At 41.5% G+C, this 27,492-nt stretch overlaps 12 non-coding genes across 12 annotated transcripts; all 12 read left to right on the plus strand.

The window, feature by feature from the left end:
• Window positions 1-112: 112 nt before the first annotated feature.
• Window positions 113-194, plus strand: trnal-uag (transfer RNA leucine (anticodon UAG)). The gene has a single exon. It is a non-coding gene; the product is annotated as a tRNA-Leu (tRNA).
• Window positions 195-479: 285 nt separating this feature from the next.
• Window positions 480-551, plus strand: trnam-cau (transfer RNA methionine (anticodon CAU)). Its single transcript has one exon. It is a non-coding gene; the product is annotated as a tRNA-Met (tRNA).
• Window positions 552-763: 212 nt separating this feature from the next.
• Window positions 764-836, plus strand: trnar-ccu (transfer RNA arginine (anticodon CCU)). Its single transcript has one exon. It is a non-coding gene; the product is annotated as a tRNA-Arg (tRNA).
• A 6-nt stretch (window positions 837-842) lies between these two features.
• On the plus strand, window positions 843-914 carry trnam-cau (transfer RNA methionine (anticodon CAU)). Its single transcript has one exon. It is a non-coding gene; the product is annotated as a tRNA-Met (tRNA).
• A 186-nt stretch (window positions 915-1,100) lies between these two features.
• trnal-uag (transfer RNA leucine (anticodon UAG)) lies at window positions 1,101-1,182 on the plus strand. Its single transcript has one exon. It is a non-coding gene; the product is annotated as a tRNA-Leu (tRNA).
• Window positions 1,183-1,478: 296 nt separating this feature from the next.
• Window positions 1,479-1,550, plus strand: trnam-cau (transfer RNA methionine (anticodon CAU)). The gene has a single exon. It is a non-coding gene; the product is annotated as a tRNA-Met (tRNA).
• Window positions 1,551-1,762: 212 nt separating this feature from the next.
• On the plus strand, window positions 1,763-1,835 carry trnar-ccu (transfer RNA arginine (anticodon CCU)). The gene has a single exon. It is a non-coding gene; the product is annotated as a tRNA-Arg (tRNA).
• Window positions 1,836-1,841: 6 nt separating this feature from the next.
• Window positions 1,842-1,913, plus strand: trnam-cau (transfer RNA methionine (anticodon CAU)). Its single transcript has one exon. It is a non-coding gene; the product is annotated as a tRNA-Met (tRNA).
• A 2,835-nt stretch (window positions 1,914-4,748) lies between these two features.
• trnar-ccu (transfer RNA arginine (anticodon CCU)) lies at window positions 4,749-4,821 on the plus strand. The gene has a single exon. It is a non-coding gene; the product is annotated as a tRNA-Arg (tRNA).
• A 1,521-nt stretch (window positions 4,822-6,342) lies between these two features.
• Window positions 6,343-6,414, plus strand: trnam-cau (transfer RNA methionine (anticodon CAU)). The gene has a single exon. It is a non-coding gene; the product is annotated as a tRNA-Met (tRNA).
• Window positions 6,415-6,626: 212 nt separating this feature from the next.
• trnar-ccu (transfer RNA arginine (anticodon CCU)) lies at window positions 6,627-6,699 on the plus strand. The gene has a single exon. It is a non-coding gene; the product is annotated as a tRNA-Arg (tRNA).
• A 6-nt stretch (window positions 6,700-6,705) lies between these two features.
• Window positions 6,706-6,777, plus strand: trnam-cau (transfer RNA methionine (anticodon CAU)). The gene has a single exon. It is a non-coding gene; the product is annotated as a tRNA-Met (tRNA).
• The last annotated feature ends 20,715 nt before the right edge of the window (window positions 6,778-27,492 follow it).

Genomic DNA, 27,492 nt, shown 5'->3' on the forward strand with positions numbered 1-27,492 from the left:
TCGCATGAGTAATCAGCCCATGTGTACATTGACATGCCTTCTCTCCTCTCTGCTGCAGTGGACACCATAGCTGCTTCCCAAGCGTCGTAGCGGAGACGCCAGCGGAGCAGCTGGTAGTGTGGCCGAGTGGTCTAAGGCGCTGGATTTAGGCTCCAGTCTCTCTGGAGGCGTGGGTTCAAATCCCACCACTGCCATATGGCTTTGCCCCTCTGTGCTCAATCCTTCTAGCAATACCTACAAGGTTATGGCAGGAAAACGTCAAACCACAGGACAGAGAGGCTGCTTGCAAAGTCCAATAAAGGAGCTGACACCTCATCATGCACTTTTCAACATGTATTAGCAATAGTTTTGACTGAGAACGCCAGTTGCCATGCTGCTTCTATCTCGTTACACCGCAGCCGGCTGTGGGTGTAGTCCCAGTGGCCTAATGGATGAGGAGCCAGAGATTGTGGGTTCAAGTCCCGTTTTGGCTGACTGAAAGCAGAGTGGCGCAGCGGAAGCGTGCTGGGCCCATAACCCAGAGGTCGATGGATCGAAACCATCCTCTGCTAAATTCTTAGCTTTTCCAAGCAGAAAGCCTCCATCATGTCCACGACTCCTACGTCCATGCCTTCGTTCTACTCTCATCACATGAGTAATCAACCCATGTCGACATTGACATGGCTTGGACACCACAGCAGCATGTATTAGCAAGTGTTTTAGCTGAGAACGGCCGTTACCATGCTGGGTCTACGTCGTGACACCGCAGCCGGCCGTGGGTGTAGCCCCAGTGGCCTAATGGATAAGGCACTGGCCTCCTAAGCCAGGGATTGTGGGTTCAAGTCCCATCTGGGGTGTTTGAAAGCAGAGTGGCGCAGCGGAAGCGTGCTGGGCCCATAACCCAGAGGTCGATGGATCGAAACCATCCTCTGCTAAATCTTAGCTTTTCCAAACAGAAAGCCTCCATCATGTCCACGACTCCAACATTCATGCCTTCATTCTCCTGTCATCGCATGAGTAATCAGCCCATGTGTACATTGACATGCCTTCTCTCCTCTCTGCTGCAGTGGACACCATAGCTGCTTCCCAAGCGTCGTAGCGGAGACGCCAGCGGAGCAGCTGGTAGTGTGGCCGAGTGGTCTAAGGCGCTGGATTTAGGCTCCAGTCTCTCTGGAGGCGTGGGTTCAAATCCCACCACTGCCATATGGCTTCTGGTTAGCTTTGCCCCTCTGTGCTCAATCCTTCTAGCAATACCTACAAGGTTATGGCAGGAAAACGTCAAACCACAGGACAGAGAGGCTGCTTGCAAAGTCCAATAAAGGAGCTGACACCTCATCATGCACTTTTCAACATGTATTAGCAAGAGTTTTGACTGAGAACGCCAGTTGCCATGCTGCTTCTATCTCGTTACACCGCAGCCGGCTGTGGGTGTAGTCCCAGTGGCCTAATGGATGAGGAGCCAGAGATTGTGGGTTCAAGTCCCGTTTTGGCTGACTGAAAGCAGAGTGGCGCAGCGGAAGCGTGCTGGGCCCATAACCCAGAGGTCGATGGATCGAAACCATCCTCTGCTAAATTCTTAGCTTTTCCAAGCAGAAAGCCTCCATCATGTCCACGACTCCTACGTCCATGCCTTCGTTCTACTCTCATCACATGAGTAATCAACCCATGTCGACATTGACATGGCTTGGACACCACAGCAGCATGTATTAGCAAGTGTTTTAGCTGAGAACGGCCGTTACCGTGCTGGGTCTACGTCGTGACACCGCAGCCGGCCGTGGGTGTAGCCCCAGTGGCCTAATGGATAAGGCACTGGCCTCCTAAGCCAGGGATTGTGGGTTCAAGTCCCATCTGGGGTGTTTGAAAGCAGAGTGGCGCAGCGGAAGCGTGCTGGGCCCATAACCCAGAGGTCGATGGATCGAAACCATCCTCTGCTAAATCTTAGCTTTTCCAAACAGTCTCCTACAACCACGCCTTCATTCTCCTGTCATCACATGAGTAATTACCCCATGTGAACAGTGAGATGGCTGAGGCACTTTCTGTTCCCGGCCACTGCAGGACTCTTGCTATTGAACACCAATGCCAGCCATCCTCATTTTAAACACACTTTACTCCCGTTGTGATTTGACAATATTGACGAGTATGCCGTTCATATGATTCTATAAAGTGACTTCTCTAATAATCTGGGTTAGATGGCGTATTCAGATAGAAAAACAACAAAAACTGACAGATCAACATGAGCTACAACACCAAGTACACATGCACAACTGTCAAAGAAATGCATGTAATGCTGCATTAGGCAATTTTGCACATTGGCGGCACCAAGTGGCAGCAAGAGGTAACTGTTTGAATTGTGAGGACTTCATTACCCAGAAGTCATGTAACATAACATCAGTCGTCGGACCTAAGTGACTTCTTTGTGTGTGGTGGGGTGGATATGGGTGTTACAAGTGATACAGTGGATACAGTGGAGAGATCAAGGACTCTGATGCCCTTTTGCTGTCTTTCATTTGGGAATGAATTCTAAGGTGTTCCAACATGCTCTTGTGTAGGAAAATGAGATTAGACACAATATCTGTTCCGGCACAGAAACCCTGTTGCAACGTTTTTGATGTCGACAAGGTTTTCATTTTAATAGCAATTCGCCCTCCGGGGACCATGTTGCTTTGAACCGAAGACTCGAGTCAGTTTTTATCTCTCTCTCTTTGGCTCTTGTTGATCTCTGTCTTTCATTCACTCATCAAACCAGCCTCGCGCAACAATGATCTCAGACATTTTTGTTTCTCCCTTCCTCGCTCATTTTCTTGCTATATCTCTCATTCTCTTGCTTTTTTGCTGTTTCCTTTTGTGCACAACCAAAGTGTAGAAATCAGCTGCGTGTTCCTAAATACATTTGAGAGACACCTGTCATCAGTGAGGACATACATGGCTTTCGATTGTGCTGGCAAACTGTTCAAACCTTTTCCCCCATGTTTCCATGTTTGTAGGAAACGGAGGGAACAGAGAAAACACATTCAGCTGAGATCACATTACAGACTAATTGTCAGCAGTAATACACTCAAGGTCATGCTCTACCATTAGATCTGGACACTGATGTAGTATACAACAATTTTCATATATAAAATAATATAAAACAGCATTTTCAATTGTTTTTTTTGCAAACAAATGTAGTTCCTCAAGACTAACCATTGCTACAGTATGTAAAATCAAGTCAAGTTTATTTGTATAGCCCTTAGTCACAGTTACAGTCTCAAAGGGCTTCACAAAGCCCACATTATGAAACAACAACAATAAATGAAAATGACAAGACCCTCAATGAGAACAAGGAATAACACAAAGAACCGCTTCTACCCCGACAGTTCCTCATGTGGGACCATCATTACAAACACATTTCGCAGCCAAGCTTTGTTCAAACCCATAGACATTTATTTTAAATTCTAGTCAAGATCCCAAGGTTTCCAAAGACACCAAATATGTCATGTTGAATTACAGGGGGATGTGGATAAAATGGTGCACAAATATCTATTTTTTTTGTCCATTTGTTGTAGTGGTGAAGCCATAAAAATGCATCTTGGATTTGAATATTTCACTCAATATAAGCAGCTATAGCTTCAATGAAGGAACGAGTAGATACAGAATATGTCGTACAGTATGGAAAAATGTTTTTTATAACTTTGAAGTTACTTTAAGAGTAACTAAACCCCAAACCTAAGTCTGTGGTGAAGCCTGAAAAGTAGGGTACTGAACTATCCATCTGCTATTGGCTGGTCTTTGGTGCCAGGTGATGTCACCTTCTATAGAGTACAACAGGTGGTGACATCACATGGCACAAAGACCAACCAATAGCAGAAGGCCAGTTCAGTACCCTACTTTTCACCATTAGGTGTCAGACTTCACCACAGATTTGGGTTTGGGGTTTAGTTGCTCTTTAAAAGGAAATTTAAGGGGAAACTCAGGGTGCAAGGGGTTAAATACTGATACTATGGACAATCCAAAAGTAACAACAACAACATCAAACCTGCAGCCACAGTAAATAACTCTGACAATATTAACAATGCATGAAAGCATGCAATCTTATTTGCTGTGAATCTGACTATTCTCCATGGTGCAGTGTTTGAATTAGGAGTCGCCTCTGCAATGTCACAGCAATGTTTTGACTGGGAGCGCTGTGTCGTTCCATCCGTCTCTGTCATTTTCTACTGGCAAGAGAGAAAGATCAAAACTTGTGTCCTTTTGAGCTATTTGTATCCCTGCTGGCCTATAGGATCAAATCCCCACCGCTGCTCCTCCTGCCTCTGTCTCTCCTCCTCTGGTTCTTCCAACTGTCTGAATAAATAACAAAACACAGTAAAGACGAGTGGCCCGCTGTCACGAAGCAGATGCTCATAAGATGGGAACTAGCAATATTGATACTGCCACTGTCTCTGTCGGTCTCTTTATCATCCGTCAGTGAATTGCTGCACATGAGAACGCCGGCTGAAGGCAAGGTGTACAATTCAGCGTTCCTGGGTACAAGTGTTTATTGCTAGTTTTATGAACAATTGAAAGATAAATGTTCATATTATTTTGTCTCTTCCCTGCGTAGACGCACCGGTGCTGGAGCTGTCATGGTTAAAGGGGAAAAATTAAATCTGAATGAATAAAGGATATTTTTAAAATGTAGTACAATATAAGCAAACAAACAAATAATTAAATGAATAAAAGGTTTTAACTGATAAGACCATTTGCCATGCTGGTTCTAAATCATGACACTGCAGCCAACTGTGGGTGTAACCCCAGTGGCCTAATGGATAAGGCACTGGCCTCCTAAGCCAGGGATTGTGGGTTCAAGTCCCATCTGGGGTGTTTGAAAGCAGAGTGGCGCAGCGGAAGCGTGCTGGGCCCATAACCCAGAGGTCAATGGATCGAAACCATCCTCTGCTAAATCTTAGCTTGTCCAAACAGAAAGCCTCCATCATGTCCACGACTCCAACATTCATGAATGTGACATGCCTTCTCTCCTCTCTGCTGCAGTGGACACCGTAGCAGAGCAGCTGGTAGTGTGGCCGAGTGGTCTAACGCCGGGTTCAGACCGCAAGCGGAAGCGCTGCGAAACGGGGCCAGTTTCCTTTCGTCGCCCATGTTAACCGATTTGACCGTTCAGACCAGGCGCGGCGCGGAGCTCCGCGGTCAGCTCGCGATCTGGAGCGCCAGTTTCGGCGTCTGGTCTATTTTCTCCGCGAGCCGCGGCGCGCATTTCACAGGAAAACGCCATAGAAAACACTATAGATGGTCATATCTCCATTATATCACCACAGAATCACAAATATATTAAATGATCAACTTACCAGGGTCTTCACTGTTGTTGTTGATGAATCAATCTGCACTGATGCAAGTTTTAAATGCAATACATTGTAGGATGATGATCTATCTGGTTTTGAATTATCACTTGTCTTTTGAAAATTGCATCTGTTATTGAGTTACCACAAAAGTAAACAAGGATACATGTTTAAGTTTGTTTATTTATAGGCTACTTAATTTATTTAGGCCTATATGTCATTATTTAAAGAGACAGAGATAGAGAGAGGGGGAGCGAGAGATATCTCGGTCCCCTAGGCTTTCCTAATTATTGCCTGATCACAAGTCACGACTCTTGCTGAGAAAACAAACAAATAAACGTGACAGCTTTGATATGAGGGAGTTTGTGAAGAAAGGGGGAAATTAAGAAGATGGAAAATATAAAGTTCATCCCTGATGTGGAAAAGTCCAGTGAGCTGTCAGCAGTGTTTCTACAAGGACAGCAGTGAACAGATGAAGCTTTGGTGGCTGTTGGAACACAGTGTCAGCAGCTACAGCCTGTTTCCACGGGGTTTTCTCCTCCTGTAGAGCAGAATCGCTTGGTGACCGGCGCGGAGAAATGCGCGTCTGGTGTGAACAGCCAGGCTCCTGCTCGCGCGTGAATTGACGCTTCGCGGCGCTTCGCGGCGCTTCGCGGCGCTTACGCTTGCGGTCTGAACCCGGCGTAAGGCGCTGGATTTAGGCTCCAGTCTCTCTGGAGTTCTCTCTCTGGGTTCAAATCCCACCACTGCCATATGGCTTCTGGTTAGCTTTGCCCCTCTGTGCTCAATCCTTCTAGCAATACCTACAAGGTTATGGCAGGAAAACGTCAAACCACAGGACAGAGAGGCTGCTTGCAAAGTCCAATAAAGGAGCTGACACCTCATCATGCACTTTTCAACATGTATTAGCAAGAGTTTTGACTGAGAACGCCAGTTGCCATGCTGCTTCTATCTCGTTACACCGCAGCCGGCTGTGGGTGTAGTCCCAGTGGCCTAATGGATGAGGAGCCAGAGATTGTGGGTTCAAGTCCCGTTTTGGCTGACTGAAAGCAGAGTGGCGCAGCGGAAGCGTGCTGGGCCCATAACCCAGAGGTCGATGGATCGAAACCATCCTCTGCTAAATTCTTAGCTTTTCCAAGCAGAAAGCCTCCATCATGTCCACGACTCCTACGTCCATGCCTTCGTTCTACTCTCATCACATGAGTAATCAACCCATGTCGACATTGACATGGCTTGGACACCACAGCAGCATGTATTAGCAAGTGTTTTAGCTGAGAACGGCCGTTACCGTGCTGGGTCTACGTCGTGACACCGCAGCCGGCCGTGGGTGTAGCCCCAGTGGCCTAATGGATAAGGCACTGGCCTCCTAAGCCAGGGATTGTGGGTTCAAGTCCCATCTGGGGTGTTTGAAAGCAGAGTGGCGCAGCGGAAGCGTGCTGGGCCCATAACCCAGAGGTCGATGGATCGAAACCATCCTCTGCTAAATCTTAGCTTTTCCAAACAGAAAGCCTCCATCATGTCCACGACTCCAACATTCATGCCTTCATTCTCCTGTCATCGCATGAGTTGATGCAGGCCGACATATCAGCATCAAAATGTGTCCATGTATCAATGTCAGAATGTTTGCTGGGTGGGGTTTCAGAAGAGATTTCAAAATACGAACAGAATCTATCCGCATAATGTCTTTAGGCAGTTTATTCCAAAGCAGATGGGTTCTGAACTGCAGCACAAGGACCTTTAGTATATTTAGTTTAGTGTCTTGCCTCAAGACCTGAGTCTGGACTTTTGCTCATAAGAAGATCTATAATGTAGACTGGGGCTTACCTGCTGTCAAAGTAATATGATTTTAAAATCAGATCATTCATATTATACTTTGATGATGATAGGTAGTGAAGTGAAATGGTGTGTGACGAATGCTGGTATTACGTCCTAATAGTCTGACCAACAAATATATTGGATGGTAATAATATTATATAAATAAATAATTATTAGTTAATTATATTATATTTACATTTTATTTATTTTTGTCCCTTCTCTTATTACTGTTTTCCTTCTCAAGTCTGTAAATATTGCCTAATGTCTTCCCTTTTCTGTATTTCTTAACAAAGTGTCACCTTTAAAGGTTCCATATTCTCCACTTTCCAGTGTTTTATTTTATGCCTTGAGGTCCATTCAAAGCTGTGTGTGTGGTGTCATGTACCAAAAACACTCTCAATCCATTTTTCCACGTTAATTTTCCAGCATCTCTCTGAGCCTTACCAAGAACAGGCTGTTTCTGTCGCTATGTCTTTAAGGCTCATTAATATTAACGACCCCTCTGTTCTGATTGGCTAACCGTTTCAAGAGTGAAACGTGAGACGCCGCAGCCCGGCAGCTGCAGGTAGGGAAAACTCTCCGGTAATAAACAATGACAACCGCTTTGAAAAAAACACTTTGTTAGTCTATTATTTCTTACAAAAATGATAATGAGCGAACCTTTGTGACGCCACAAAATTACAGAAGTCCAAACGGCTCGTTTAGAGGCTCGCTTTTCTAATATGGATTGTGTGGATTTAGTTGGCGACCGTGCGTTTTGATACTTTCACCATGTTTAGAGAGCACATCCAACTCCTTTAGAATCACAGAGGCAAGGGGAATCCTGTTTTACATGATATGGGACCTTTAAGCGTTTTATACTGTTTTTGATTTGTGAGAAACTCAAACAGATTTATTGAAAAAAGATTTTAAAATCAACTGCACTACTAGTTCTTCTTCTAGAAGTCAGTTTAATGATGTAAAACTGGAGTGAAATGGTCATTCTGTGTAGTTTCAGCAACTGACACAAGAAAGTTGCATTGATCAATTTGAAGAAATGAACGCATGGATGACTTTCTCCAGATAAGTAAAAGACAAAAAACTGACTTTTTTCTTTTATCTCTCTCAACTGATAGAAGCAGGACTGAGCAAACGTTTTTTTCAGTTGTTCATCAAAATTGAAATGAGAGTCAAGGTTGCCCTGAGACTTCTTGTGAAAGGTTTTACATTATCAGTGAACTGTAGGGAGAGAATGGAGAGAGAGAGAGAGAGAGGAAGAAAGTAGAGAGACGGCGAAAAAAGACAAAGTCTGTATAGAATACAGAGAAAGAGGGAGATAGCGATTTTGTTTCCCATTTGAATTCTAATAAATCCCCACTGCCGCGCGCTCGCACCACACACACACACACACACACACACACACACACACACACACACACCTACACACACATACACACACAGAGTAGGCCAAGGTAACTGACTACTCCGAGGACACAGTGTCCCTAAAATTACACTCTAATCCTCAACCCACACATCTCATTATGGTGCCTGAAAATCATCTGCACTATTTCTCCCTTTTCATGTTTTTCTTTCCCTCTCTTCTGTTTCTATCTGTTTTCTCTCTCTCTCTCTCTCTCTCCAATGTGAAATCTCAATCTCACACACTATTTGTCTCAGCCTCTCAATCCTCTCTTCATCTCTATCTATCGTTGTCTCTCTCTATCTTTTTCAGCCTTTCAGTCTCATTTCACCCCAACCACACTATGCAAAGATCTGAAATGTCCCTTTAAATTGTATTACTGCTAATATTAAAGTAGTAATCCATGCCATTTTCATATAAATAAATGTCTGTTTTGCTACTGTCTATTGCCAGTTGATATAACATAATAGTGATTCAACCTATATCCAGTTCAAAGCTTTTCCATTTGCGCCACCTACAGAAACTCAAACTGCATCAACCGAAAACCCAAGCCCACACTGCTTGATTGACAGCTGATCTCTGGGAACTGCAGTGCGGAAACACCACATGGAGAAATAAAAACAAAAAAAAACAGAAAAAAAAGAAAACTCGAGGATTACCACTCTACAACTCAAAGATTCCAATCAGAAATCGCACCAACCGACACGCAACTAACCCTGCACCCAGAGGCCCATCAAAGCTTCACCTGTTCAGCCTAGTTGACTTTAATCAGCGCACATAGATCCGCTGGCATAGATCTAAGCATGCAGAAATCCCTGAATGTTATTACTCCTCTCTTAGATTGGACTCCCGTCCTCCAGCCGCCGTCAGACATTCATTTGCTTTCCCCTCCTGACTCAAACCTCAAACACCAAATGTAAACTCCGCAAATCTCGTCTATTCCGCTTAAAGTAGATCTACAAGCGCTCTGCTGTCATTGTCGGCCAATTACAGATCTCAACTCGCAGGGATTGGACTGCAGATTACCGATTTGGACCATGCAGATTAAATAAGAAGTCTATTATCTTCCTTGCGCTTTGCTCTGTCTGAAGCGGGAGAAGTTGTAATCCATAGTGTAGTACGTGTGAGGTAGGTTTATGTGTATGTGTGTGTGTGTAAATGCATTTGTGTGTGTCTCGCTCTCTATATAAAATCAGCCTCATATCCCTCCTTGCTCTATTAAGCCTGTGATTAGCCTCTATGACAGACAGGGCCAAGCTTAGTGCTAACACCGCTCAGTTTGATCAAAGACACACACACACACACACAAAGATGCATGTGTATGTATACCCACATTCATGACGCTCAGATGCCAATACATGAACACACGCAAACACACATTTGATTACGAGCTATAAAATCAATGATTACCAACCTGTTTCTTTGCGTGTTCATGCATATGAGTGTGTGTGTGTGTGTGTGTGTGATTCCATGTGTATGTGTGTGTGTGTGTGCGTATTTCCAGAGTAAAGTCTCTGGTAATGAGGTTGGACTTTACTAACAAGTGGTTCTCCTTCTTTCTGTCACCCCAAAAACAGATTAAAAAAAAAAAAAAAAAAATCTTGAATCCATCCTCCTCTCATCAAAGAGCGAGGGATTAAGGGGGAAGGTAAAAATAGCCCACATGAAGAGAGACGGATAAGACTTTCTAGCTGTGGGCTGATAGCAAAAATCTGGCCCCCGTCCTCTCCTTCTCCCTCTCCTCTTGCTTTTATCCTCCCTTCATCCTACACTCATTTTTTTTTTTTCACCCCCTAAGCTTTGACTTTAAGCATTTCGCCGCTTGTGCTGCGGAAACCTTGTAGGTCCAATTTGTGTTTTATTACTGTATTCAGAATCAGAAGCATAATCCACTGAATCAGTCAAATTTAGCGACATAATCCTATTATGTGGCTACATTTGCCGATGAACTGCATAGAATGTGGAGTTTTGTGCAGGTGTCAAAGTGTGGGGCTCCTCTCCCCGCTCCTCTTCTATCCTAATTATCCTCCGTGCATCCGACATTCATTATTATACGAGCTGGGATTCGTATGCGAGCTGAATATCCGCCAGCAAAAAGCATCTTTGATACCATAATAAGATAATAAGAAAATGTCAAGAGCAACAGTGTGTATAAATATCAATAGCATGGTGCTATATCATTTTACAAACCTCATGAGTTCCTTATTGACTTCCTCATCATTTCACTGTTTCACAGCAATATGATGACCATTCTCCATAAACTGCTTACACAGCCATTTTTAAATGACTGCTAAACCCGCCCTTTCTCCAGGCTAGACTGTTATTCATGCTGTATTATATAGCAGGAGTGCAAGTTCCAAAATTATTTTAGCTAACAGCAGGGTTGGGGTCAATTCATGAATGAACTCATCAATTTCAATTGGAAATTGGAATTGGAATTTGAAAAAACCCCACAGGAAACAGAATTGGAATTGAATTGGAATTTCTGGAGGTTGAATTTAATTCAATTAATTCTGTGAAATTCCATATCTGAGATTACACATTGTTATATATATCAATACTGAATATCATAAAATGTTACAGGGACCTTACAGGTAGTATTTGATGCAGACCATGTAATTGTAATACATACATTGTGATTGAATATATTTGATTTGTTCAACTGTCTTTTATTTGATTCATGATGTTTGATTTATAATGTTTAGCAAGTCAAGACAAACTCTTAGAAGTGGAATTTCATGAAATTTCATGGAATTCAGTTCTGTTTCTTGTCATTCTAATTCAATTCACATTCTGTTTTCTTACAGCTGGATGCAATTCCAATTCCAACTCCAGGAACTGAACTGGAATGTACCATGCATTCTCAATTCAGTTCATGAATGGCCCCAACACTGACTAACAGCACTATAAAAGGCACTTGTGCTTTTCGACTGCTGAAAACCTGTGCAGAGCAAAAGTCTTTGTTAAAAGTTTAAACTCCTTGTTCAAAATTTTAACCTTTACCGCTTAGGGCTCTGAACACCTATGACATACTAAACTAAGCTAGCAGTGGAACTCTATTGGCAGCTTTATGAGCAGGTGGGGACGCGGACGCGCAGAGATCCACTGACGATAGGAGGCGATAACAGAATTAAAGTCCTTTGTGGGGAAGGTTGAAGTCGCCCGGGAGAGAGAGGGGTGTCACGTCTTCAGGAAATGTACTGATAAGGGTGCCAAGCTCTTCTGGGAAATTGTCAAGCGGGCCTGCAATAAAGGACAACAATGTGAAGAAGGGCAGAGTGGGTTACAGTGACAGGAATTGAAATTAGGGCCGCAGTGTTTAGTCGGTGTCATCGACAATGTTGGCTGTGCAAATGCATCGATTTTTGCATTGGCTGTTCACGATCGATGCATCGTTTTGTTTTGAACATGGCTTCAGCCGACCCTAACCCTGCATATACATATGAGAAATTGAAAAAAAACTATGAACACTATCAACAGACAGCCAATAATATGGTACTCTATTCAGTTGCTACTGCATGCACAGACACCAGAGCCATGCAACTTGATGCACATATCAGTGCAATAGCATGGCAAATGTTATTCATGCTAACTAAGCTAGTTAGCGTGCTATAACCAGGTGACACTAGCTATTGCTTTGAATAATGACACAATTACTATTGAACTTTCTACAGCATGGATGAAGCTGAATGAAATGACCTGTGTGACAAGTTGTGCTACTATAGCTGGCTAGGTGTATAAACTGGACTGTAACATACACTGAATGTACAACATATTAGGGACACTTGCTCTTATCATGAAGCAGACTGATGAATCCAGGTAAAAGCCATTATCCCTTATTGATTTCACTTATTACATCTCTACCAATCACAGAGGAGATGGAGATAAAGAGAAGCAGACGAGTTAGAGAAGGATTTCGAAGCTTTGAGACAACTGAGATGTGGATTGTGCAAAAAGGGGCTTCAACTCAATATCAGGAAGATATGGAATAGATATCTAATATGCTGAAATGTAGTTTGGTTACACTGACTTCGTTGACGTTGATATGTTCAATTGCCAAAGTTTTCTCAAATGAAGATACAGATAAGTGTGAGAGCAAAGGAACGAAAGAAAATGACACTACCTGAAGGCCTAGGAGAACTGAAGTTGTGCACTGATGGACCGCTCCATACACCTTTAACCAGGGTCTCAATGCAAGGAGGCCTAGGAGAGAAGAACAGATGGGTGGAGGAAGAAAAGTGATGGAGACAAATAGCCAGAATGCTGCGGCCTTCCTAAGACTGCCTTGTCTTTGATACTGACAAGTAACAATACTGCTGACTAGATCACTATCCCATTCAATTCTGTTCTACACACACACAAACACACACAAATAACATACGGAATGCATGTGTCTCACCCTTCATCTTCTTCACCTCCTCTGTATGGAGAATGTGTTGCAGCCGTAGCTAGAGATGCAGTGAAGCCTGTAAGGTGAAAAAAGTTATTTTCTTATAGATCTATTCAACTGAGGAACGCAAACACACACATCTGCACGCACACACATGCACAGGTAAAAACACACACACACACACACACACACACTCTCTCACTCATCCTATTGATCAGTAAAGCTGAAGTAACAGCCTCTGTCTCCGTTAGCGGCAGCGGTTTAAGTCAGCGTGAAGGTGAGAGAGATGAGGTTTCTCTCTCTGTGTGTGTGTGTGTGTGTGTGTGTGTGTGTGTGTGTGTGTGTATTTCTGTATGCGCCTCTGTGCATTGTTGTCAGGGTGCGCTGTTTACAACAGTGAGGCGTCATCTGCATCTCATTCTTTCAACATCCTTTAAGAGGCTTTCACGCCACTCTCTCCCTCTCTCTCTCTCTCTCTCGGTGCTGCTTCTCTCTCTCTATCCCTCTCTCTCTCTCTCTCATTCTCTCCACCTCTAGAAAACACAAATCTGCAGTGTCATGGAGTAGCCTCTTTTTTTTTTTCATAAGCACCTCTTCATCCCTCTTCAGCCTCCAAAGCCAAGCCCTCAAATTTATGGATGGGAATGCCAGCCAATAGTTTCAATGAAGCTTCCACAGTCCAGTTGTCAGAACTGATTAAATAATATTTTTTAGAGCATTAAATTGCATTATGATAATGAATTAATGAAGTTTTACAGACTATTCAGAGTTTTCCTATATGGTTTTGATACACATTTTCATGAAAAAGGCGCAGGAAAAGCACGCAAAATACAGTTAACTGCCACTGAAAGCTGATTGGTTCCTGACATTTCTCAAAGCGATATCATTGGCTGGTTTTCCACTTCCATGAATGCATGTGTCTTCGGTATTGATTCCCATCCTCGGCGGGAACCAAAGCCCCCTAACCTTTGGAAGTGTGAGTGCCTCGCTCTGCCCACTGAGCCGGAACAGTCCCAATGCATTGTGGGTAACACCACAGAGACCTTCAGAGATTAAAATGTTGGACAAACAGCCTTTTCCTAATCAATACCCATCACCACCAGCACTATAATGTATTTATCCTGCATTAGTGCTACAGTGGCAGCTGTGGTTGAAGTCCCCCATCCTTTTATCATTATTATCATAGTGCACTTTTATCATACTTGTCTGCTTGCTTTATTTTTTATTTATTTCATATTTTATTTAATTTCTGTTCTGCAATATTTTGGTATTTATTCCTCTCTTACTGTGCTTTTTCTCCTCTCTTTATTTTATCATTCCTCATTTCAGTGTTTTATGCTTTTATCCATTAATTATAGGAAAAAATGTCCGCATTCACGTGGTATGTATTTATGACAGTCATTAATTTGCACAGCAGCAACAGCAACGTATGCGTAAATATAAATACATATTGCGTGAGTGCGGACATTTTTCTATAGTTTATGTTTTTTGAATCAAGCATGGCTATTCTCTCTTATTTTATGCTTTTATTCATTGTATTGAGCACTTAGAGCTACATTGTCTGTATAAAGATTATTATTATAATTATTGTTACCCTGCATCTATACTGAATTAGCACTTGTCGTTATAGTTCACCATGCATCAATCCTGGATCTATCCTGCATTACCAAATTTTCACAATATTGTTTTATGGCATAGTAAAAAGAACATATTAAAACAGCTTTAGAATGTGTTTTGAACTCATATCATTAAGATATTTAGGTCCGGGTTTCACTGGACGATGCAGGTAGCAGCTACGCAACTACGGACGCCACCTCAACTTTCAATTTAGCACCATATTTAGACAAGTAGTCAATGTTGGTGCAGGCTGTCATATCAGCATCTATTCAAAATGTCTGCCGGGGAGAGGAGACTGAGGAAATAGAGGGAGAAATGAGTGGAGAAAGGGGAGATAGAGTGAGAGAGAGAGAGGGAGAAGGTGAGTCATAGCTGGGTTTCCATCCAAGCATTTCCATACACATCGGAATGTATTGAATTTGGCCAATATATGGGGCCAATATTAAATTTTTTTTTTGACAAATGGGATCTGGTCTGATATGATGGAAATGGATTGATTTGAATGCAACATTTTGATCAGATTCCACCCAAGTGTGTATGAATATCTTCTTATTCTTCTCATTATTGATACAAAATTCCAAGAATATTGGAATATGAATGCTGGCCCTCACAAACCGGCCAGAATCTTATTGAATGAGAAAAGCTGAATAGAAACGTCCTAAATATCATAAATAACTTTTTTACACTTGTGCTTGTCAGTGTTAATAAAAAATGAATGCGGGATAGATGCAGAATAAAATATTTCTATGGACTACTATGGCTACCACTATATGTTTAGACACATTAGTAAATACTTTTTTCATTGTTAAGGCTTATTTTTCATTTTTTACCAAGTTCACGGAGTTCTCTGTCTTTTGTAAACTCGCTCCTTCACGCCTCGTTCCCTATGCCAAATATTCAATTTTCCAAGAAATCCGTCCCAAGAACACAGTAATAGAGTGGGAGTCGTTCACTGCTGCAGTCAGTCCATGCAGTAAAATGTCGCACTACTGTGATGGATTGATCTGCAGTGGGTGATGCGGATATGTGTGTTTGTATGTTTGTGTGTGTGTGTGTGTGTGTGTGTGTGTGTGCGAGCCTCAGGGAAGCCTGACTTCCCGTGATCAGTCTTTATGATGTTGGTTACGCCTGTTAACTTTATAACCCCACAGAGGACAAATACACCATCATATCGCTCACACTCACACACACACACACACACACACTGACTTCTCCATCAGACACTCACATGTCCCGCGGTGTGTGTTGCGTGGGACAAACAGGACATTATGTTGACTAATCTCTGAGGACTTTGGCTCAGAGAGAAATGGCTATTGATCTGAGGGATGAGACACTTTCTCAAAGGGGATTCTTGCACAGTTGAACTCCAGGTGCTGGTTCAACTTGTCAAGAACCAGCACTTGTTTTCTGGTCAGGTGAAAACAAAGTTGCAAAATTGGTACTGCATTTTGACTTTAAACATTTCCACTATTTAAAGTCATAATCTGCAACATTTAGAAACCCAATCTGCCATTGGGTTGAGATCATTTCACTAATTTCCAGTACAGAGTTGTTGTTTCAAGTGGGTTAGGGTTAGGGTTAGGGTTTCAATTGCGAGTTAAACACTACAACATATTAAGTAAAAACATATGAATGAAAAATATGAAAATGTATGGATTTACAGCACATATGTAGAAATGTGTGAAAAACGTATGAAAAATACTGAATATAGCTTATGTATATGTGAAAATGTGAAAACCTTCAAACTCAAAATTTTGGTGATTTTCACATTTTCACGTCAATTGAAGGATTACATGGTTCCTCTATGAGTTGAGAAATTTCTCCAGCCTCTTGGGCTTATGAAATACTTTCAAAAAACCCATTGAGTTTAAACTCCAAAAATACATTATCATCAAGCTAAAAACAACGCTGTTTTTCAAAGTTTGTGAAAAGATGACATTGTGAAGATACAAGGTTTTCACCCGACAGCGATGATATGCAGTATGATAAACAAAAAAAAGCATCAAGATACATGCAATTGCGAATGAAATACAGGATTTTTACAGCACAATTCCATGACCAAGACACTGATGCTAGTTTCTGAAGACAGAATTGGAAACAGGTGGAATTATCTCACCCCAATGGTAGACTTTTTCATTTCTTTTAGGAAAAACATGATTTTAAGACTCAATATGAGTCTGAATGACAACGGAAATGTGTTAAATTCATGCTCAACTTTGAATTAGTAATATTGTGAGCGAACAAAGCTTGTTGTTTTTTTTCCCTGTGATATCAGTAATGCAGGAGGTCAAATGGAGTTTCAGGTTATTTACTATGCAGAGGAAAGCCTGCCTTTGTTTATCTTTTTATACCAGTTTGATTCCGCTGACCTCCGTTGCCAAAGGGCTTGGATTAGCGAGGCACTGGCGCTTCATCAAACAGGATTTTCCATTGGCGGCGAGCGGAGACGCAGGCCCGACGGTGACTCATACCGGAGGAGGCAGGGTGAGGGAGACGAAGGAGAGGGGCTTCATGAGAATGATTTTCTTATCCTCTTTGTCATTTTCTGTCTCCCATTGTCTTCTGTTTCTTTTATTTGCTCTTTCTTTTGTTTGCTCCGGCTCCCACCGCTCCACCATCTATCTGTCTCCATCTCCATCGGGTTAGACTAATATTAGCACTTTTCCCAATAAGACATACTGTTTCAGTTTCAGTAATTATATTAATCAAAAAAGTCAGTACTTGTGCTATCACCGCCTAAAAATCAGATTTAAGTTGCATTATCCAGAAACTTATCCCACCTCCATCGCCCACAATTCATTTTTGTCATTATTGGTGGTCGTCCTCTCTCTAAACTAGCCTAGATGACAAATGGCAGCTAAGTTGACTTTCTCTAGGTGGAAGTATTCCCACTACTTTGATTTGATCCAGTAAAAAGACGACAAGAACATCGGACATCAATACTGCTTGGTTTCCTGATTGTTCACAGGTGAAGAGAAGAAGTTATCCTGATTTTTTTAAAGTAAGAGAAGATGGAATCGCCAAATTGGGAGGTACAATGGAAAAGTAATGAGTACTGCATTGGATTAATGAGTACTATTATTAGTACCACTACTGGTCTTTTCCTCCCTCACTTTCTTTATGGTACAGTATATCAGCGGTGTTAGATGGAATACATCACAGAGAGGCAGGACAGATTTGAGAGAGAAGAGATGACTTGTGACAAAGGTTGCAAGTTGGATTTGAACTCACAGTTGTGGTTTACACCTTTGTTGGCTGAGCCTTCTTTGTCCTCTGAGATGTGTCATTAAAGATCATCAACAGTAAAAAGCCAAAAGTCTCTCAGTCTCTCTCTCTGTCTCTCTTTCCCTTGGTATCTTTCTCTCTGTTATCTCCCTGTATCTCTTCATTCCTGCCTCTCTGTACTGCATTCCATCTAATAGAGACACATTAAAGCCATTTACCACAAAGTCTTTTATTTCAGGTTTAGCTAACACTTGAGGATTGCTTGTCAAAACTCGTCTCTGTCTTCTAGTCTGTGTCCATTTTACCTGCTTTTTAAACCTCAAATGTCCAGTCGCCTAGGGCAAATGTTTTCCACTGATTTACTAACTAGCTGAGTCACAACAGCGAGCTGTGAAAATCCCCTGCAAAAGCCTGTAGCAAGGTGACCCTTTGCTATAATGGCTGAAATGCAGAACCGCTCCACAACACAACACCTTGTGCAGCATATATTAATGTCCTGTCACAATCCAAACATTCATTTTGTGAGCAATAAATGGGAAATGGGAAAAGTATTAGGGTTAAACCGATAGATCAGGCCGATATTGGCCTTGTACCTTTGATATGATGGATATGATGCAGTTTGTTTGTATTTATTGTAGAGTTGATCAACACTACACTGGTTATATAGGGGAAGACCTTAACCTGAACTGACGTGGTAGACTGGGAAGACAGTGAATAGTTGTGATTTTGGGGATTTTTTTTGGTATAAAAATGGTCAAATTTAAAGATGGATTGAATATTGGCACAATGTATGAGCTAATGGCAGCTTCCAACAATACTGTTATCTGTCAGTCAGTCATCACTATCATCACTATCACTATCATCAGTCAAACTATCAGTCGGGCCCTATAAAATGTATGTTTTTCATCTCTGAGTTCTGAGGTTTTCTAGTATTTATAGTGTACCAGTCGCCTGCCAATCAATTTTGTGGGTGTTTCCAAAACAAAATAATCTTTGAAATAGTTAGATAAAATGATAATTTAATGATCCCTGTGGGGAAATTGCATTGTTGCAGCAGCAAATAATAATAGAATACAGCAGGGAAAGAATAGAATATAAACATCAGAATAGAATCTAAACAAGAATATAGCAAATTGAGGCTGTATATTTGTGTGGCATGGTGGCTAGCACTGTTGTAGCAAGGAAGACCTGGTTTGATTAGGCCTACTGGTCAACATAATGTAACCTATGTTAAAGTATTAGTATAGGCTACTGTATGCTGAAATGTTAGCAAGGAGCCTACTATCGCTCAGCATAGTGTATGCTAAAGTGTTAGCATGGAGCCTACTATCGCTCAGCATAGTGCATGCTAAAGTGTTAGCATGCAGCCTACTATCACTCAACATAGTGTATGCTAAAGTGTTAGCATGGAGCCTACTATCACTCAACATAGTGTATGCTAAAGTGTTAGCATGGAGCCTATCACTCAACATAGTGTATGCTAAAGGGTTAGCATGGAGCCTACTATCACTCAACATAGTGTATGCTAAAGTGTTAGCATGGAGCCTATCACTCAACATAGTGTATGCTAAAGTGTTAGCATGGAGCCTACTATCACTCAACATAGTGTATGCTAAAGTGTTAGCATGGAGCCTACTATCACTCAACGTAGTGTAGCTAGGTGTTAGCATGGAACACCAGAACCAGTAATCCACCAGGGGCATATGGATGATTTTGGTGTCTATGTTCTCATCACTCAACAGGTAAGTTGACCAACGAGACTTGGTGTGTTCCTTTAACTCATTAATTTGTACAATTCCCTCTGCTCGCCTCCATTTTCCTCTTTTCTCATCTCTTCCTCCTCTCCTGTAGGTGGCCTAATGGTCTTGAAAACTCACAGGAGGGAAGCTGACCCTTTAAGCTTTAGAGGTTAGGGTACTTAATGACAGCTTCACACACACACACACACACACACACACAAAGCTTTGATGACGCACACAGAATGTGGGATATTCAGTACTTTCTTTCTGTTTTAAATTCTGTCTGTCTGTCTATTCCCTCACTCACACACCCAACGTAGCATATTATTGGTATTTCCTAGGACATCCATCTGCAATCAGTGTGAAGTATTTCATTCCAAAATAAGATGATCTCCACCATTTGAAAAGAGTGAGGCCTTCTCTGACAAGATTATCGCCGGCATGAAAGTCTAGAATATTGAAGATTTCCATGAGAGTTATCAGTCATCTTGAGATCTTTGCTTTACAAAACAGATCTGTTGTGGAGGATGGAAATGTCTGTTTTTTTGGCGGAAATACTGACGGGATGAATTTCACACGGCAATACGTTTCTGAAAATGGATATATCACGCTTTCGGAATGGAATCCTTCATACCTCGTCAGCCGCGATGTGGGAAAGTTAGTAATATCCAGGATTTGCGAGATCTATCAAAAGTTATATTACGGTTTGTTTAAAGTTGACGCCGCACATAATCATACTTCAGAATCAGTTTCTGTGCTTTCGCTTTCCAGATGCAGTGAAGCATAGACTGTTTTGACATAAAAACTGATCTATACCCATCTCTCTCAGTCAGCTCAGTTAATTCATTGGTATGAATATCTGTAACAATATTGCCAAAGCAGAATACAATATGTAAGTTTTCAAAAAATGACATTGACTGTTAATGTCTTTCTCTGCCTTTGTCTGTTTCTGTCCCGTCTCTCTTTACTGGATAATATCAAATAAAGCAGCAACAGACAAAAAGAACAATGTCTGTCTGTCTCTACTGATTTATTCATTTTGTTTATAGTTGCTGTTGCATGTAATTGTACATCAAAATGATTTCTCTCTTAATTTGTGTCTCTTTCCATTTTTCTCGTGAAGGTTGGCTCGTTTTTGATACAGTCATCTGTCTGTGTCACCATTAATCATTTCTGGATTAATGAAAAAATATAATCAGTGGATCAGAGCTGCAGCAGAGGAGCTTGGGAATATAAACTGCTCATGTCTGGAGTGGGTTGATTACTTACAAATTGTAATCCATTACCTGCGTGAAATTGTAATCAGTGACATAATCCTATTCATGTATGCTGATCATTTTCCTTTACTTTTTGGATTATTCTGCCTAAAAACCCTTAAAGTGTGCAACTGAACAAACCATTTATCCCAATTTACAGAGTGATCATCATGAACGACCATTATCAAACATTAGTTGAAGAGTTTTATTATGAAATGAGGTATCCACTGTTTGAAAAAAAGTGACAGCTACTCTCTCAAAATGATCCATAGCATGAAATTAAAACCTAAAATCAAGGTACTCTTTAAAGGTAAACTGTTACAGAAGTCCTTGTTTGACAAAATGACAACACTTTTACTGACTGGCTCTCTGTATTACAGAAATATTGAATGATGAACATCAGGCAATGATTTTGAGTTTATGTTTCTGTATAATCCTACTTAGCAACTATACTGTCAAAAGTATGTGTATTCTGATCACTCTGTTTTTAATATTACCCTGACCAGATTACATTGTTCATAATCAGATTACTGTATTACCATTACATGTAATCCGGTGCTGTCTAACCATGAATCAAGACACACTGCTTCAGCTATCTATTGCCAAGTAGAAAAGTGATATCTCCAAATGTATACTTTGTTTTAGTGGCATTTCCCCCATGTGTAGAACATTTGCCATGATGCTGAGACAAACCCAAACCACTGAAGACGCACTGTAAAATATCTCAAACGCAAATCTACCAGTGTTTCTTAAAGTGGTTATCTGCGAGATCACCTGTCAATCAAACAGTGTGTTCAGTACTGTGACGTCTTTTTCCTTGGAACTTCTGCCGGTTTCCCAGGAAAGAGCTACCAGACACCAGGGGCCGGATTCACCAATGTCTTCTAAAGATAGTTCTTAAGAAATGACATAAGAGGAATATTTAGGAAGTTCTTAAGAAGGCTCTTAAGTGCAATTCCTCAATACTTTCTTAGTAACAGGCCCAAGGTGTTTAGAACAGCACATGGACTGGATATAGGTTGAACCACTATTGTGTTGTATCAATCAGCGATAGAGAGTAGCAAAGCGGACATTTACGAAAATGTTGTGGATTATTACTTTAACCACTAAAAAGAGGATTTTTGGAGATACAAGGTTTCTACTGGCGGTGTGTCACACTGCCCACACTCCTCTGAGAAAATGTCCTTGGAAGCATCTTTCTAAAAACCACTAGCCAGGTACAAAGAGGTATCCACAGACTAGCCTTGGAAAGAACAATGTTGTTTACCATTCAGGGGCGTTTCTATTCTGTCAGTTTGCGGTTGTTGTGTAGAGTTGATACTGAATTTGAAGCATCAAAAACAGTGTCTATACGGAGCGCTGAAATGTTGTACACCCTGACCTTGTCACCAACGTCAGTCTGTACAAATGGCCGGTGACTCATCCAGGGACAAAGAGCATATTGTCCAGAGGGTTAGCCTTGGATGCCATACACACAAACACACACTGATGCACACCATGCATACAAAACACATGTACAGACATCCATGCACTCAGTCTTCCACACAAAGGAGAGGGGCGGACACACACACACACACACACACACACACACGGATATATGAATGCAGACCTGGATATATGAATGCAAACACAGACAGAAACACAAACATATACATATACAGCACCTACAGTATATGTACACCTATACACACAGGCATATATTACCAGTGTTGGGTTCATTACACAAAAACAGTAAGAAAAATGATGTCACTGCTTTACTTTTTACTCCCTGAGAGCAGTAATTCATCGCACTGCTTCAATTATTTTTCCATTACATCTCCCAAAATCATCGATTGTGTTCTCTCTTACCTTCAAAAATCAGAATAACTCAGTTTCCTCTCCTGTGAACGATCAGGAAACCAAACAGTATTGATGTGCGATGTTCTTGTCGTCCTTGTGCTTGATTTAAGTCAACGTAATGGGAATACATCCACCCTGAGGAAGTCAAATTTTCTGTCATAATTCAGCCTCGAAGAGAGTTTTATTTCTTCAAACATTTCTCAGAGGCAGAGCTGCTATGGAGGCAGAAAACCTAGAGTTAAACCTAAATGGGCGGAGTTTAACAGATTTTTCAGAGTGCGGGCACCGTTTGCCAACTTGGTCACTTTGTTGCTAGACTTAGCGACTTTTCAGACTCCTGTGGAGACTTTATTCCTCAAAGTTGACCAGTGACAAATGTAGCTAGTTTTTCGGGCCATGGGGAATATTGTTAATGTGTTGACTCCCAAAGCACTTGGTGACAAATCGGTAAAGCTGTTGCCAATGCACGTATTTGCGCTTACACTCTCCCTCTGCTGTAGCAAATCTATTCATAGGCAAATTAGCATAATCACATAATCTGCCGATTTATAGCAAATTTTTGAGCAGCCAATAGTTACTTTCCTTGGAAGAGAGCTGGCAACCGCAGCTCCAAACTCATATTTAGAGTGGTAAGACAAAGGTAAGACGCATGTCCTTGATTGGTAACTGTAATATTATTATATTTCATTACTGGGAAAAATAATATTACCATAACACATTTTGCTGTCTTACAATATATATGTGGATCTCTTTTTAAAAAATGTACATGCTCTATACAACTGTAACTGGGCGTGGGGCGTTTTGTTCATGTTAACTATGGTTCAAACATTCTGATGTAGAAAATCAATAAACCTTAAAAGATATAAAAAACACATGTATTTGTACTTGTACATGACATTCTACTGTATCAAAATATATTTTGAGTGGCCAAAGACATGTTTTGGATACACTGACAATTATACTATATATTGTTAACGACAAATAGGAAGAAAATGCAGTAGTCCTATCTGTCATGTACCCAAAATATATTTTGCATAAATGCCATTTACATGTACAGTTTTTGGCCAATTTGTTTGGTAGTATCATTCTGAAGTACATGTGGAATGTATTTTTTGCAGAATGGAAGGAGAGAGATCCAGGGGGTAAAGAGGCACCTGGTTTTGAATAAAAGAGAGAGAGAGAGAGAAAGAGAAAAAGACAGAGAAACTCAATAAAGAGAAGGAACTGGGACCTAGCAGCGGGAACCGAGCTAGTCCTCTTATCTCCTGTCTTCCAGTCCAGTTAAGAATCAGAAACCAAACAGAGGATGAGAGATAGCGAGGGAGAGAGAGAGAGAGAGATTGCAAAAGAGTAGAAGAAAAGAGAAGTAGTAAGGGAAACGAGACAGAGCCCGGGATATAGCAGTAGGTTGGCCCCCGAATAAAAGAATTTAAGATTACAAGAGAATGAAATTGAACAGGATTGAAGACAGGGTGAGAGAGAGAGAGAGCAAATAAAACAGGACGTACTTACTCGTCCTCTTATCTCTGGTCTCCAATCCAAGTTTTTGAATCAGAAACCAGAGGCTGAGAAAGAATGAGAGAGAGATCCAGGCAGAGAAACACCCAGGGAAGCAGCAGCAGGTGGCAGGCTGAAGCTCTTATCTCCTGCCTTCAGTCGAGTTGGAGCCCCGGCAGACGCTATTGTAGAGCTGTCATCACTATAGCGCTAATAGAAAAACCTGATCACATCATGCCATAGAAAGGCACAGAACAGAATAGACGCCTCTCTCTCTCTCTCTCGCATATGAGCTCACTCCGTCAAATTAAATCGTATTACATTCTGTCCTAATCATATTACATTCTAATTTCATATCCTAAAGCTCTCTGGATTGAATGCCTAGTAGCATGGATGGCTCTTGTAATGTGATGTGCATTTAAAGGATATTGTCTGTCCTGCCTTCTACAGTAAAGCGCACCCTAGCTACATATCTTCCCATGCAGTGAATAGATCTAAGGGTATTGTGTCCTGTGTAAGAGTTTACTTTAGAATTACATTTTCATCATATGATAAAATACTGAACCCAATCCCATCATATCATATCCTCGGATGTCAGAGGCTGACAAGTGGTGAATGGATATCACTGTGGATCGTGGCTCTTTACAAGCCGAATTCATGAAAGAATATTATTTGTGTGTGCATGTGTGTGCAGTCCCTCTCTTCCTATATTCGTAGTATTATCTCTCTTCTGACTCTCTCTGATATTAACTTTTAAACCTTCAGTTCAGGCTGAAGAGTAAAGGTTATCGGGCCTTTGCTGAAGCTGCGTTTGAAATGAGTTTAGACTTGCGAAATCATCTGCTAAAGGAGTAGTTCATAGGCAAGAGAAGAGACCACCATCAAAAATGGACATTCCACAATCTATGATGGACGGCAACTACATCAATTTATATACAAACATTGAATCATATAATTAAAGTTAAAAACAATTTATCCAAAAATAAATCTAAAAGTATATAAAGTAAATCTCAGGGTAACATCATAATTTCACTGTTTAGGCTACCCCATAAATATACCTCTAAATAGGCAGTAGATTACCACAATACAAAATTTAAATAGCCACATTCAATCATATAATAGTAAAAAAATTAAGAAAAAATATGAATATAGAAAAGTACATTGAATCTCACAATTGAAATACATAAACATAGGGATGATGAAGACAATGTGCAAAGATCATCCAAACAGGGCTTCAATACCTGGGCAATAGAAGAAAATTCATCATTAGTGGATAAATCTATAAATCTAATAACAATCAAATAGGAATCTGTCCTGGCTGATCCCATACAGAACTAATATTCACAGCATCACATTAAGTAGCAACTCATCATTAAGACCTTTGGGGGACAATGTCTGTAATGTGAAGACCCAAAAATGAAAATTCTGTCATCATCTCCTCCCCCTCATGCCAGTTGAAACACAGGTGAAGTTTGTCCATATAACACACAGGGAGGCTGCCAGCACAACTCCGTAGCAGCCTTCTCCAAAACAACTGAAGTCAATGGGGACCTGTTCTTTAGAGTTCCAAAAAGGGCAAAAAATGACCATAAAATGACTCCATACAGCTCATGCAGCATAATCCAAGTGTTCTGAAGCCAAATGATGGCACAGTGAGTGGAAAAGGCCGATATTTACACCATTATTTAGCGCAAATCTTCACTACAGCCATTGTTTTTGAAAACGTTCACGATTGCACACGCCCAGACTTTGCGCGTTCACGCTCTGCTCGACGCGAGCACGCAACCTTTCCCACTTCCTGTGTTTACACTCCTACGCACAGGTCCACGTCACACATTTATTATTCTTCGTCATGCTGATCTGCAGGACTGGTTATACTGGTTTCTGTGCTGTTCCTATGCTATCACAGATCAGCATCTTGCAGTTTCTGTGCTTTTTCTTGAGGCTGGTTGAGGATTCATCAAAATGAAAAATAAACTAGTTTTCGACAAGTACTTCAAACTTTTCAAATCTTTTTGTGATTATGTGTCTGACTAATGCTGTGCAGCTGGTTTCAGAAAAAAATAAACAATGCAATGTGATTTGCGGCTTTAACGGTGTTGTGTCTGCACCCTCACCAAGAAAATCATTGTTTTTAATTGAAAGTGTTTTTTGCGCCATGTGGTCTTAATGCTGTTTCAGATGCTCCTGCACCCCGCCAAGAAACATTTCTGAGTGAAGCACTGGTTATAAGTTATTTATTTCTTCACTCATATTGTATTAGGTTGACACAGTGACATCCAGTATCCAGCAGCCTGCACCAAATAATATCCAGTTGCCTGTGCCAATGAATATTCAATGGGCTGCACTTCTTAATATTCAGCAGCCTATATGAAATAATATTCAGCAGCTTGCCATTCATTTCCAACATCAGATACCCACGTATTACCATTATTGGGCACCAACTAATTTCCTTCCATTGGCACCCACCAGGGATCCACCAGCCTGCACCCAGTACTAGGCACTCAGAGGCATCCACCCTGCTGCATCCATTCATTTTCATCAACCAACAGCCAGTGGCCAACTTCACCCAGCGGCAGATGCCTGTTGTGGTGGCGCCTCCCCTGCAGAGGAAGAGGAACGACAACTGTGAGGATGAAGATCTTCCACGCCGAAGGAGGAGACAGGATTATTCCGGTGTCGAGCTTCACTGCCCAGGAGATCCTGCTGCCGGCTGTGGAGACGAGCCCTGCCAATGAAACCAATGAACTGATTTCCTCACACCCACCCAACGCCTCCCGACCTTCCCCACCTCCTCAATACACCCTCCCTCTAAATAAATATCCTGCCCCTCGTAAAAGAAGAAACATCATCCGCATCCTCGAGGCCAGCTTGTCCCGGTGGTAGGCAGCATATTTATCAGAAATAAGCATTGTTGCATGTTAACTTAATGTGACAGCTTTTCTTTGTTAAATGGGTTATATTCAGAGGGTTTCAACTGGGTTTCCAGAAGAAGGAAATAATAATCCCTGCTAGGAAAAAGTCTGTCTTCATAGTGTGCCCACCGATTTCTCTGGGCATACAGAGAATACCCTCCTATCAGCCTATTAATAACCTTTGACACAGTGTGACTGGTGGTGTTTCCCCTGACACTGAGGAAGCAGGGTGGGCCGACCTGCCTGGAAGAGCAGAGAACCGACTAGAGTTTCATCAGTATCGCTTTTATTGTGTTAGATTTAGTGCCGCACGGTGCTACATGCCACTTCAAAGAATTTTTAATAGTATCTGTTTAATGGAGAGTTTTAGTGTCAATAAATGGCGTCCTTTCCAAACAGCAAAGGAAACACTCAAGCGGCTCCTTCAGCCGCCTCCTGCAGCAGAGGGAAAACATTTCCACTTCTCCACCTCTGTGCTTGTTGATTAAGAGACGATTTTAGGTTGA

Source organism: Centroberyx affinis, unplaced genomic scaffold (assembly GCF_046629955.1).
Source record: "Centroberyx affinis isolate AG114_WGS23_722 - 3 ecotype Tasmania unplaced genomic scaffold, CSIRO-AGI_Caff_v1 ptg000009l_1, whole genome shotgun sequence".
Classification (NCBI taxonomy): domain Eukaryota; kingdom Metazoa; phylum Chordata; class Actinopteri; order Beryciformes; family Berycidae; genus Centroberyx; species Centroberyx affinis.